Source organism: Dromiciops gliroides, chromosome 5, assembly GCF_019393635.1.
Source record: "Dromiciops gliroides isolate mDroGli1 chromosome 5, mDroGli1.pri, whole genome shotgun sequence".
In the NCBI taxonomy this organism is placed as follows: Eukaryota; Metazoa; Chordata; class Mammalia; order Microbiotheria; family Microbiotheriidae; genus Dromiciops; species Dromiciops gliroides.
Genome location: NC_057865.1, coordinates 120914860 through 120925121, shown reverse-complemented (window position 1 = coordinate 120925121; position 10262 = coordinate 120914860). Strand labels below are relative to the sequence as shown.

At 35.8% G+C, this 10262-nt stretch overlaps 1 pseudogene; it reads left to right on the top strand.

The window, feature by feature from the left end:
- Positions 1 to 2889: 2889 nt before the first annotated feature.
- Positions 2890 to 3770, top strand: LOC122728809 (annotated as a pseudogene).
- Positions 3771 to 10262: the final 6492 nt, after the last annotated feature.

The following is a 10262-nucleotide window of genomic DNA, read 5'->3' as shown; positions in this document are numbered from 1 at the left end:
ACAGCAGAGATCCCTTTTTCTATATAGGTGAGACCTGGTGGCTATTGAGATCCTCTCCAAGCCAAATTTTGTGATTCCGTAGTTAAGCATTTGATACTTTGACTACATCCATTTTGATGAATGCAAGTGATAAAAAGACAAAATACAAACAATTCCGTCCCTTACTCAAATTATATCATATTACTAATAAATATTTATAGAATCATGGAGTAAAGGAATGCTTAAAAACAAAAACAGAAATGTGCACATGTTAGGAATTACTGATTACAGGTGCTACAGTTATATATGTTATAGGAATTGATGGTTGTGAATAAACTCAGTTCCTCAAAATTCATCCTTTTAAAAAGTGATATTATACTATTATTCTTTTCAGTTACTCAATGGCTGGAGGTTTTTATATTTTTATAAAAGTATTTTATTATTTTCTAGTTAGATGTAGAGATAGTTTTCAACATTTGTTTTTATAAGATTTCTAATTTCAATTTTTCTCCCTTCCTCCTCTCCCTTCCCCCTCCCCAAGACAGCAAGCAATCTGATATAGGTTATATGTGTACAATCACATTAAACTTATTTCTCCATTAGTCATGCTGTGAAAGAAGAATCAGAGCAAAAGGAAAAAACCTCAAAAAAGAAAAACAAAAAAAGTATAAATAGTATGGTTTAATCAATGGCTAGAAGTTTTGTCAAATTAAGCAATTACAATAAGGTGGACCAAGTAGACCAAGGAGCCAGAATCTGAAGACCTGCCTTCAAATTCATACTGTTATTTAATAAGATGTCCCATTCATACTGATTTATGGTTTATCACAGTCAATCTATCTTTGAACAAGCATTAATTATGTAATTGCTCTGTACTAATCACACTGCTAAGCATTCATGGATGCAAAGACAAAGACAATTCCTGCTCTCAAGGAACTCATAGTTTAATGTGGCAAACAACATGAAAATGTCTAGGTATATACAAGACAGATAAAGAATAGAAATAGGTGATCTGAAAAGAGAAAGCATTAGTTACTGGAAGTCCTGGGAAAGACTTCCTGAAAAATGTAGGATTTGAGCTGAGTCTTAAAGGAATCTAGGAAAAATGCTGGAGGTAATTGGGTAGAGCATTCCCAAAGAGGGCATAGCTAAAAGATGTTATGAAGGTAGAAGTGACAAGATTTGGTAATGGATTGTATCTGTGTGGTAAAGAGTTGATGCATGATAATGAGGTCTCAAGCTTGGGTGATTAGGAAATTTGAGGTGCCCTTAATATTAATAAGTTCAAAAGGAGGGAAGGTTTTGGTGGAAAGATAATGAATTCCATTTTAGATATGCTGACTTTGAGATGCCTACAGGAATTCACTTCAAAATACCCAAGAGGGATGTGAAGATTATGACTGTAGCTCAACAGAGAGGTCTAAATTTATATATCTGGGAACCACCTATGTAGAAATGATAACTGAACCCATTGAAGTTCATGAGAACACCAAGTTCTAGACAGGAAGAGAGTTCTGAGAAAATAGTGTCATGAAAATTTGGAGAAGAGAATTTCCAGAAAGGGAAGGTGATGGATATTGTCCAATACTACAGAGAAAGCTAGGAGGATCAGGATTGAGAATAGGTCATTAACTTTGGCAATTAGGAGATCACTTGCAAATTTGGAGATGGTAGTTTACCGTTATGTTGGAAGCCAGATTATAGAAGAGAAAAAGTGGGTCCACTAATTATAGACAGGATTCTCAAGGATTTCAGTCATAAAAGTGAAGAAGGGTATAGGAAAATAGTAATGTGGATGACTAGATCAAGTGAGGGTTGATTTAAGGATACAGGGAATATGGGCATATTTGTAGGTAACATGAAAGAAGCCAGTTTATAAGAACTTTTCTCCCAACATGCCTATAACAAAATTAAGTGCAACTACCATTAAAATATTTTATAGATGAAGAAACTGAGCCTCAAGGAAATTAAGTGGCTTGCTTAGGGAGTCACATAGTTAATAGATGTCAACTTTGCTTCTAATGTAGGCCTCTTTTTACTGCTGGTATAGCTCTTTGACTGATTATACAGTCATAGGCAAGCCACATAGTAGTCCCTCAATGTCCTCCATTTGTTCATCTATAAAATGGAAATAGTGTCTGTAATATCTAGTTCACAGTTCTGTTGTGAGGATCAAAAGATATAATATATGTATTCAAAGCAATCTGTATAGAAGTGTCAATTATCAAAATTAACTGTAACAGCTGCCATTCCTATTCAAGTTTCCCCAAGAATTTTATACATCTGGACTCATTTGAACCTCACAACAACACCTTGAGACAGATAGTTCAACTATCAGATGAAGAAACCAAGGCTCAGAGTTTAAAGTCATATCAAAGGTCACACAATGAATTGACGGCCAAAACCAGACCTAAAAGCCATACTATTTCCAGGATACCACATTGCCTTAAAGAGTCATGTTATATAGAGATATTGAATTTGCAGTCCCAGTATCCTGAACAACATTAAATTGTAGCTGGGAAACATTTAACAAAATAAATAAAAATGCAATACAAAAAAAGATAATATTAATTTGTGGTTTGCTGAGTCAGACATGACTGAAATGGCAAAAGTGAATATGTAGCCCACAGGGATCTGATACTATTTGAGTTTGATACCACTGATAAATATGTAAAATTTACTTAGGTGGTGCAGTGGATAAAGCACCAACCCTACATTTAGGAGAACCTGAGTTCAAATCCGACCTCAGACACTTGACATGTACTAGCTGTATGACCCTGGACAAGTCACTTAACCTTCATTGCTCCACCAAAATAAAATATTACCAAAAAAAAAAGAAATTTACTTATTCCTATGACAAAGTGATTGTGCAAAATCAATTGTACAACTTCTACTTCTAACGAACACCAAATGGCGGATGACCCCAGTGCTGCAGGAGGAACTGGAGGCCCTGGGGGCCCTAGAGTCGGAGGCCATGGGGGCTTCTGTGGTGGCTTTGGGAGTGGGGGCTGAGGTCGAGGTTTGGGCCATGGTCAAGATGGAAGCTGATGCTGCTGGGAACGAGGAGGAAGGGCCAAGGGTAAGGAGTGGGTTCCTGTCAACAAGCTGTGCTGCCTAGTCAAGGTCGTGAAGATCAAGTCTTTGGAGGAGATCTATCTTTTCTCTCTTCCTATTAAGGAATCTGAGATCATAGATTTCATCCTGGGGTTTTCATTGAAGGATGAGGTTCTGAAGATCATGCCTGTTCAGAAACAAACTAGAGCTGGACAATGTACCAGGTTCAAGGCTTTTGTGGCCATTGGTGACTACAATGGCCATGTTGGTTTGGATGTCAAGTTCTCCAAGGAAGTAGCCACAGCTATTCAGGGTGCTATTATTCTGGCCAAGCTGTCCCTCATTCCTGTGAGATGTAGCTATTGCGGGAATAAGATTGGCAAGCCCCACACAGTGCCCTGCAAGGTCACTGGGTGCTGTGGATCGGTTTAGGTGCACCTGATCCCCACCCCTCAAGGTACTGGCATTGTCTCAACTCCTGTGCCTAAGAAGCTCCTGATGATGGCTGGAATTGATGACTGCTACACTTCTGCAAGGGGCTGTACTGCCACTCTGGGCAACTTTGCTAAAGCTACCTTCGATGCCATCTCCAAAACATAAGCTACCTAACCCCAGAGCTGTGGAAGGAGACTGTGTTTACTAAGTCTCCCTATCAGGAATTCACCAATCATCTTGTGAAGACTCATACTTGGCTGTATGTCCAGAGCACCCAGGAAGCTGCTGTGGCAACCATATAAGTCATTTTTTATAAACAATGAATAAACTGAACTATGCCTGCCTAAAAAAAATCAATTGTACACATCTTAATTAATACCTACTATTTGTTTGTGGATATGCTACATATTGTTGATATAGAAATGAATTACTTGGTCTCCAGGACCTAATTAATTGAAAGGAAATGCAACAAATTTTTGTGGGGATGTGGAAAAATCAGAACACTAATTCATTATTGGTGGAATTATGAATGGATCCAGCAATTTTGGAGAGCAATCTGGGATTATACCTAAAGAGTTATTAAACTACCTATAACTTTTGGCTCAGCAATTTCATTACTAGGTATTTTTCCAAACATAATTAAGGGAAAATGAAAATAATCCATATATTCTAAAATAAGTATAGCAACTCTCATTGTGGTGACAAAAAAACAACAAATGGAAATTGTGAGGATGCCCATCAATTGGGAATGGATGAACAAGACATGGTATATGATTGTGATGGAACAGTACAGTTCTGTATAAGAAATAATTTCAATGAATTAAAAAAATGGATAGGAATTGCATGAAAAAATGAAGAACAAAATGAGCAAAACCAAGAGAGCAATGTATACATTAATGGAAATATTATTTTTAAAAAATCATTGGGTGAATAAGTCATTTAAACTATCATAAACAATCAAATCAATGCCAAAGATACATGAAAAAGATGCTATCTGCATCAAGAGAAAGACCTGATAGATAGAAGTGTGTATACAGTGATTTTACACATATGCACACACACACATTTATGTCTAATGGTAGACATCTTTAGGATGGGAGGAGGAAAAAAAAATAAAAAATACATTATTATTGTATAAAGGAATAGTTAGTTGCATTATACTCTGTTATGAGAATGCTTGTTTTCCCCATAGATTAAAGACAAAATAAACAATATAAAGATAAATATATGTATATTAATTTGCAGGGCAATGAGGGTTAAGTGACTTGCCCAGGATTTGAACTTAGGTCCTCCTGGATCCAGGGCCAGAGCTTTATCCACTGTGCCACCTAGCTGCCCCCGAAAAAAAGTATTTTAAAAGACAAAAAAATCTTGATTGGAGAATAGATATATCCCAAAGGAAGTAGGTAATTAAATACTACCCTATATTTTAAGTACAAACCAAAATGGATGTTCCAGATAGGAAATGCTATGGGACTTCAAAGAAGGAAGAGATCACCATAGGTTCCAGTAGATAGAAGGGGCTTGAAGGAGTGGTGAAGTTGAAGTTGGATAGTCAAGAGAAGATAAGATTAGTATTTCCAATTTAGTGATAATCCTAAACCAGGCTCAGTTAGCCTAGGATGCTGAAGATAAGGTAATACATTACTGACAATCCTCTTAACACCCCTAAAATCAAGCAAGCAAACCATTAGTTCTGTTCAAAATGACCTTTACCATGTCTTTTTCATAAGAAAACAAACTAAGCAATATTTCCCACAAAGCTCATCAAGTACATTTTTTTTCTTTACTGTTAAAGACAGCTGGAAGTGTTTTGACCTAACCTAGCTCCTTATTCCTGAGAGTATACTAGAAAGCATTATGTCTCCTCTATCTGGTGGATTTAATGAACTAGTGGGGCACTTATCATTATGCTTTCCTGAGCTTTAGTACATTAAAATAAGAATGATTTTCTGTCACAAAAACCAGAACGTGATTTCAAATGCTCACAGAATATGCCAAAGGGCATTGACTGTGATGTGCTCATTGTGTCATCTGTTTCTCTCAAGTAGTTAATTTTTAAAAAAGAAATCTACACAACTGACTTGCAGCAAAACAAATATATATATATATATATATATATACATATATATATACATTTAATTAAAGGGGTAGAGAGAAGAATGAACGACTGAATGGGCTTCCCATGTTCTGGGAAAGGAGCTAATATAGGCCTTTAAAGAAGTGTTAACAGGTGCTTAGGGAATGAAAATCTTGTTTACTTCCCATGATAACAGTCAGTCAAGAATTATCCAGTCATTTTTATCAGCTTTTATTTTAAGAAGCTCACTGAAGTGTGACTGATGCATTTGGATCTCTTCATATTTTTCCCCTAATAAACATGATATACTCAGAAAAAAACCCAAAAAGACTTGAGCTGATTTCTGGACCTTGGAAACAAAACAGTTGACTGAGTCTTTCTTAAATGGTACAGAAATTATATTTTTCCCCACTCAAACCCCTGAGCCCTTGACAGAACCTCATCTGGTATTCTCTTCTGTATGTAGTGTTCACAGCATGTAGCAGTTCCAAAAGACATTAGAGCTGTGTGGGGCTGGAAACCTATGGATCAAATAATTACCATTTCCTCCATAATATATTAATTCAGGATGGTTTCTCTTTTGTTTCCTCAGTGGTAATGGTGCTGTATTTTTTTCCCCTTGAAACAGTTGGATTACATTTCTGTTCAAGGGGATCTACAGCTGCTTAGGGAACTCAATGGTTTTTGGTCTTTAAATAGTTGATGGCTGTTTCTAGTGGGAGGGTGGGAAGGGTAGAAGAAAGGAGATGGTTTCTGAAAATTAAAATAATAACTACAATTTAGATAGCACTTCAGTGTTTCTGAAATGCTTTACATATATAATTTAATCCTAACAAACCTGTGATTTAGCTGATGTTATTATTATTCCCATTTTCTACTTGTGGAGACTGAGGAAGAAAGAAGCTAAGTGAATTGCCTTGGGTCATACAGTAATTAACTAACAGACAGGATTCAAATTTGGGTTTTGTTGTCAAGGGCTTTATCCACCATGCCATGTGGCTGCCTTGATTTTTTTTTAGTACAGTTCCAAATAATTTTCTATCACACACTTTCTGGATCGCTTACTTTTGGGCCTCTTGGTACATCATTCTAATACACCAGTGGATCTGTTTCTCTTATCCATGTGGGGATTCTCTGCAATGAATCAGATCCTGACCCATCCATGCCTTCCTATCCCATAGCATGTTTTCCCATAAATATGCCATAAGGATTTTGCCTTACATCATGGGGACCTTGGTTGGGCTGTTTAGACATTGTCTGGATACCAAGGAAGCTTGGATGTTGTCCTTTATTACCCCTTGCTCTTGACATTGCCAGTTCACTATTGTGCCAAATCATCCATTTCCTTGATGACATCCTTCATCCCAAATTATAATAAAGTCCCAACACATTCTATTCTGGAGGAGAACAGTAGAACAGGCACTCTTCTGAGTCAAAGCTACCACATTTGGAAGGAATTTAGACAGTTCATCAACAATGAGACGTTTAGGGATTTCTGAGGCAGACATAAATGGTTAAAGTTAAATCCAGTTGGTTAGAGGCATAAGGTAACATCAGGATGGAGGACAAGATTATGGCAGGCATTAGAACAAGATGACATAATGGAACTTCAAGTTTAAATGCCATATCCAAAAGAAGGGAATTACATCTAACTAGAATCAGATTTTAAAATCTGAAAAAAAAAAGTCAGAACAATTCTCAAGCAAAGCAAGGCAAGATAAACATGTATTCTGAATGCCAAAACAGAACACATACAAACTCTGAGAATCTTTTGTTTCACTTTTTTTGTTGTTCAATTTTTAGACATCTGACTCATCATGCCCCTGTGGATCATAGAATGCTAGGTGCTTCTATCCTTCACTTTTTTTTTTCTAAGTCTCTCCAAGCTCATGTTAATTGCTCCAGTGACTCTATCCATCTCATCCCCATCTTTGGGGATGCTATCCCCATCTTTTTTTTTTTGCCTTCAGTCTTTCCCATTTCCAATAAGTTTTGTTTCATTATGTGGCCAAAGTATTTAAGCTTTAGTTTCAGTATTTGACCTCTTAATGAATAATGGGTCAATTTCTTTAAGTAGTGAATGATTTGATCTCCTTGTTCTCCAAAGGACTATCAAAAGGTTTCTCCAGCACCATGGTTTGAAATCACTGATTCTGTGGCTAGTCCAATACTCACAACTATGTTTTGCTACTATAAAAACTATAGCTTTGAGTATATGGAACTTTTTCAGCAAGGTGAGGTCTCTGCTTTTTGGTATTTTGTCTACATTTGCTTTCCTTCCAAGGAGAAAGTCTTCTTATTCCATCTAATTCCATGGCTGCAGAATGTATCTTCAATGATTACTGACCTTAAGAATATAAAACTGCTTCCATTTCTTCTCCCTCTATTTGCCATAAAATGATGGGACCAGTTGCCTAGATCTTAGTTGCTGTTGTTGTTGTTGTTTTTATGTTAAGCTTCAAGCTAGCATTTATTCTCTCATCAAGAGTCTTCTTAATTCTTCACTTTCTACTACCAGAATAGTATCATCTGCATAACTGAGATTGTTGACATTTCTCACAGAATCATTAATTCTGACTTTTCATGCTGCCTGTATTTTTCATGATGTCCTCTGTGAAATAAATAAGATGACAATATGCAGCCTTGTTATACATTTTTCTACTCTTAAATCACTCAATTGTTTCATGTTTGGTTCAACTTTAATATATCTTATTTTCTAGAAAGTTCTGCCCCATGACCCAGGCCCCTACATTATATAAGAGACAAATGTGATGCTGAAAAAGAGCATACACTTGGTGGAACATTTTAAAACCAGAAATAGAGTAGAAGACTTGGGATCATTTACAAAGTAAATAACATTAGATAATATAGTTTAACATATAGATTACACAGTGGGAAAGGTACCTTACCTAGTATCATTGAGGCTTATCTTCCTTGAGTTAAAATCTAGCCTCAAATCCTTACTAGCTGTGTGATGTTGGGCAAGTTACCTAACCCTCTTTGCTCCTATTTCTTCATCTGTAAAATGAATTAGAGAAGGAAATGACAAACAACTCCAGTATGTTTGCCTACTAACTGCAATGGTGTCATAAAGAGTTGGACATGACTAAAAAATTACCACACAGCACAAAAGGGTGAAAAATGAGAGGCTTAGCTCAAAAACATACCAATTTACTTCCCTAACTTCAATAACATTCACTATTTCTGTTTGTTTTTGTGAGAAAGGTTGTACAAATCTCTTTTGGCTTAATTTCCTCCTACCCTCTTATTATAGACTATAAAATACAGCTGTTTATAACATTCATAGATATGGCTGATCCAAATCTTGGGCAGATTTTGCATAGACATGAGTGATCTCAGGCCAGAAATGAACAGAATGGGAAAGCTAAGTTTGATCCATATTGTGATTTTAATTGTTCAGTGCTTTAAATGACACCAGGCTACTCTCTGAATTCAAAAACCATCTTTTTTTAATGTCTTCTTATAATGATGTTATATGGCTGTGAGTCATCAAATACAAGAATTCCACCAAAATCAAAGTCAAGATTCAAACAAAAGGAGAAGGAGGGGCTCTTACAAGGTCCTTTTTTGGTTCCTCTTAACTTTCATTCCTCAGAGACTTGTGAGGAAACTGTATCAAATTACTAAACCAAGAAGTACATGAGAATAGTGGCATAGATGATATGATCAAAATGATGTATGATTAGAAAATAAGTTAGCCCAGTCATTTGTCAATAGTAAAGCACAGCTTGGAGTTAAATAATGCCAGGAGAGCTAGAAGAAAACCTGTGATATATAGAAGATAAATTGTAGAATATGGTTAAGAACAACACAGACTAGGAAGGCACAGATTGGACTGATTGGGATCTACATCAATGGTGAGAGTGCTCACATTATTGATACCACATTGGAATGTGAACACTGGAGTATTCAAATATCAAATAATGATAAGTATCTACCTACTTTTAGGTCTGTTCCAATTATTAAAAAGCAAATAAAAATATTGAAAATAATGTGTACTTCTAGTCTACTTTTAACTAAATGTGGAGGGGCAAAACAATACATACTCATCTTCATTATGATTTCTTTACATAGAGTAAATGGTATAAAATAAAAAGAAAATAGTTAACAGTTGCCATTTTTATTATATTAGCTTGGCCTATTCATGGACAATTGATATTTATCAATTTGTTTAGATCTGATCTTATTTTGTGAAAAGTATTTTGTAATTGTGTTTATAGTTCCTGGGTTTGTCTTGGCAGGTAGAATCCCAAGTACTTTGTATTATCTGCAATTATTGTGAGTGGGATTTATCTTTCTATCTCTTCCTGTTGGACCCTACTGGTAATACATGGAGATTCTGGTGATTCATTTTATATCCTGTAAATTTACTAATTTATTAATTGTTTCATCTAGTTTTTTGCATGGGTTCTCTATGTATACCATCATATCACCTTCAAAGAGATTTAATTTTGTTTCCTCATTGCCTATTCCAAATTCTTCAATTCCTTTTCCTTGTGCTATTGCTATAGTTAGCATTTCTAGTACTATATTGAACAATAGTGGTGATAACAGGAATCCTTCATTCACTCCTGATCTTACTGGGAAGGCTCTTAGCTCATTTCCATTACAAATAATATTTGTTTCTGGTATTAGCTAGATACTATTTATGATTTTTTTTTAGGAAAGCTCCATTTACTCCTACATTAAGCTC